Below are 4,504 nucleotides of genomic sequence, written 5' to 3' on the forward strand. Positions count from 1 at the left end.
AGAAGAAGAAGAAGAAGAAGAAGAAGAAGAAGAAGAAGAAGAAGAAGGAGAAGAAGGAGGAGGAGGAGAAGAAGGAGGAGAAGGAGGAGAAGAATGGGAGGAGGAAGAGGGAGAAGGAGAGAGAGGGGGGAGAGGAAGGAAGGAAGGAAGGAAAGGGAGGGAGGAAGGCAGGCATGCATTCTTATCAATAATAGCTTTTCAAAAACGCAATGAGCTGCCATGTATATGTGTTCCCCATCTTGGACATGTTCCAGCAAAGGTCAAAGGGTGGAAAGGGGTGAGCAATAGAAGGAAGGGCATTTCATGTAGAAGGACAATAAGCTCAACTTGCTGGAGACGAATTTTCACGTGAGGGTCCAATGTCATCAAAACCAAACTCACAAAAGCTTTCAATGCCAGGGTGAGGAATTTGGGCAGAACTTTTTGGGAACAAGGAGCTATCAAGGAAGGAATTTTTTTCTGCAAGGAATTACAATTTAATCAAGGAGAGCTTTAAGGAAGTTTGTTCTGGCATTTACTTAGGGCAGATTAGAAACGGGTGAGACTGAAAAAAACCAGGAAATTATTAGGAGGGATAAGAAAATGAGAACCTAAACTCAGGGAATGGGACTAAAATTGAAGGTCAGAATAATGGAAACTTTTGGGAAAGAAGAATCCACAGTACTTGGTGGCTGGTTATGTTGGGAAAGAGGCAGAAGGAAAAATCAGAAAAATGAATGAAAAGGTTTGAGTCCTTATAAGAAGGATGGTGAGAGAAACAGTGCCTTTAAGACAACAGGGTCAGGGAGTGTAATCGGAGACCAGTCACAGTCCCAAGGTCCCAAAGTGGGAAGCCAGTCTAAGAACTCTGGCCAGGACGACATCTCCAATTCAGGTAGCGTCTCACTCACATCCAGTGGAATATTACCAGCTGCTCTGTCAGAGGAAATTGGGTTCCCTGATTTTCTAAATGAGCCAAGCTGCTGGGCTGGCAACGAACACACATGACAGGCACTTAGCCAAGCATAAAGCCACAGGTCTAAAACATGTGAGTGTGTAGATAAAACATCTCCAGCCTTTAGCAACCTGCTAAGGGGAACTCACAGAAACAAATGAGAAAGAAATCTCCCCCCAAACTCCAGAGTCATCTATTCTTCACCCTGCTGTCTTATATTAAAAACATGCATAAATCTATTGTGAGATCTACTTTTTCTCTTACTGGGAAATAGGACAGAGTGGGATACTCTAAAGCAAAAGCATTTTTTTGAGGTGGTACTTGAGATAATATGCGGGGAAGAAAGCCCTTCAACATAACTTAGGCTCAGTCTATGTAGAAAAAGTAAATATAGAAGCAGAGCTGATGAATTTGAACAATGTAGGGAACCCGACTGGATCATTCAAACTCCTAAAGCTGCTTTTTTTTTTTTTTTTTTTTTTTTTCTCAACAGTGGTTGGTTTTATTTTGTTTTGTTTTTGTTTTTGCTTGGATTATCTGGGCAATTACCTCAACTCTCTATTTCGCTCTGGTTCCACAGACATAGCACTCTAAGTGTTCTATTTTTATCGCGTTCCAGTAAGGACTGAACACAATGGAGCTCATTGAAATGAGCCTCACTGAAGGATTAAGCCAGTTGAAAGGATATGTTTCCTGCACATCCTATATTTTCCATGATGCAGAAAAATGAGCAATTCCCTGCCCTTGGTCTGCCCTCCCCATTAACAAGACTTTCCTCCTCAGAGGCAAGGGTAAAGCAGAGAGCCACATTGGGGAAAATGTTTGTGTTGATAAGGGCAAAGTGTCTGCAAAGTGCACCTAATTGACCCAAGTCAGACACGAGTCTTTAAGTTCTCTGGAAGGCTGAACAGGGTTTCCCTTGCGTCGTGGACTTCCCTAAGCAAAGCTGAAATTCAGTGACTCCCTGCGGTTCTTGGGGCCAGCTCCAAGATTGCAGCCAGGAGCTCCGAGTTGAAATCGCTTGCACCATAAGCTCTGATACCAATGGGATTCAGTGGCTGGGAACAGCTGGATGCTTTGGAAGGCAGTTTTCTTTCTTAGCTCTCTTTAGGTCCAGTGACCTTGGCCTTTGGTTCTCCTCTCCATATAAAAACCACTCTTTCTTTTCAGTGAGCTGGAGACAAGCACCATGGGTGCATTTTTCCATTTACAGGAAGAGAAAGGATGGTACAAAGGGACAGAACACATTCCTGCTGCTGTTGAGGAAGCGGGGCAAGGTGCAGAATGGGGACATCCCTTCTCCAGGCCCTCCTCCCTGGACCTGGACCCTGCCACAGCCAGCTCCGGGGAGCTCAGAAATTCAACTTGAAGAGCATGCCCCATACCCACCTCATTCCCACAGTATGGATGGGGACTGAGGTGAAACCCACACAAATCCTTTTAGGACCTTCAATCCCTATTACCCAGAGAGGTGAAGACACTGAGGCACTCTAGCCTGGCCTCCCAGCTTAAGGACTTTGCATCACAGCTTATGTATCCAGTGGCCACTCCAGAATGGCTCAAGGCTGGCTGTGTGGTTGGGAGAACTGGCACAGGACTTTTCTTAAAGCTGAGTTTTTATAGCAATCACCCTGTTTTTATTTGGGTTGAATTTTAAAATCAATGAAACTAGAAAAGAGTTCTAAAGATGCTTTTATTTAAAATCCAAGTAGAATTGAGGCTAAGTCAATCGTCCATAGTGTTGGGGGTGCCTGGGTGGCTCAGTTGGTTAAGGTCTGCCTTCGGCTCAGGTCATGATCCCAGAGTCCTGGGATCAAGCCCCACATCGGGCTCCCTGATCAGTGGGGAGCCTACTTCTCCCTTTGTCCCTCTCCTCCTCCCCACCCCCTCGTGCTCCCTCCCAAATAAATAAATAAAATCTTTTTAAAAAATAGTCTATAGTGTTAACTGAGGCCCAGGTTAAAGCCTCCCCAAGCCACAGGTTTTATCCCAAAAGAGAACTTCAAGAAAAATCCTTGTGAAATGGTGCCCAGAATCCATTTAAAGATGTATAAACCTCAGAGAAATGTCTGGTCTGGGAAGGAATCAGCCTACTTATGACAGCAACATACTTTACAATAGTTCTCAGAGGGGGCTGACAAGGCAAGCAAAGAAAGAACTTTCTTAAGTAAATATCAAATCAATTAAAGGAACAGATCCATGGAAATAAATCATTTACAGAAACAGGTCCTACCTGCGGTTTCCAACACAAAATACACTAAATGCTACACCTCCAGTAACTAAATAAAAATGGATTCCGAAGCGATTCAGTCTCCACATGCTGAGTAAGAGGCAAACTGCTAAAGCAAAGTCTGCAAAACAAAGGTTTTCAAGATATAAAAATTCATAAACCTTTCTTATCAGAAAAGAGGGGAATGAATATTGTGGCATTCTTATAGCATGTTTGCTTTAGCATTTGTCCTGTGGTTACTCTGTGCAGAGGTAAGGTCTGGTATGCAGTGGAATTATTCCCCACCCCCCCTTCTGTCACAAGGTCTCCTTAAAGGGCAATTTCTTTCTTTAGTTCTTTAAATGCTTCCAAAAAGATATCTTAAGGTCAAGAAACTCCAACAATGTGCAAATATCTTTCAGGAGTAGTCGATTTCCCCCTAGTACCCATTACGGGAAATTTTATTGTAGTCGGTCTAAAGCACGTTAATGGAGGGTCATGTTTCTATTTACTCTGGGACGGTAGTAGTCACCGGAAACAGGAGGAAGCAAGGCCTCAGGGCGCTGGAGCTCTGCACTCGGGTCAGGCCACCATCTTCTAGTCTGGATTCCAGATGATGTCGAAATGACATTTCACTTAATTCATCAGCGATATATATATATATATATATATATATATATATATATATATATATATAGTCTTTCGAAGCCTCCTCCCAAGACTTACAATCTTTTCACATTGGCAAAGTCTTGATTATAAGATTTGGAGTGATGTAACATTTCTGTGAGATCTTGGTAGTCATGGATTTTTTATGTTCTTTGCCAATTAGTCATTATGAGATGGGGTTTGATAATATTTTTCTCCTCAAACATCCTCTTAGTAACTGAAATCCGATAAACAGAGTAATACATCTTTCTCCGAACAAATTAGGTAAATTCCCCCAGTAATATCAGCCATGTTCTGGTATACTCAACAAATATTTATTGGATGTCATCATGTATCCGACACGACGCAGGGCATTGGCAGGACAATAGTGAATAAAACAAACTAGTCCTCCTACAGGGATAGTGGGAGAGAGTGTCCTTGTAGTCATAGAATAGCTCTGTATCCTGATTGTGGTAGGTTATATGAATTTACAGATGGAATAAAATTGCATAGAATTACACACATATGCACATGCACACACACATACACATGAGTGTATATAACCTGATGAAACCCCCATGAGGTCTGTAAGTCTACACAATAGTATTGCAGCAATGTCAGCTTCCTGGTTCTGATTATGTACTATAGCTGTAACATATTCTTTGGGGAAGCTGGATGAAGAGTACATAGAACTCTATATTATCTTTGCAACTTTT

Source organism: Mirounga leonina, unplaced genomic scaffold (assembly GCF_011800145.1).
Source record: "Mirounga leonina isolate KUSES-001 unplaced genomic scaffold, KU_Mleo_1.0 Mir_127, whole genome shotgun sequence".
NCBI lineage: Eukaryota > Metazoa > Chordata > Mammalia > Carnivora > Phocidae > Mirounga > Mirounga leonina.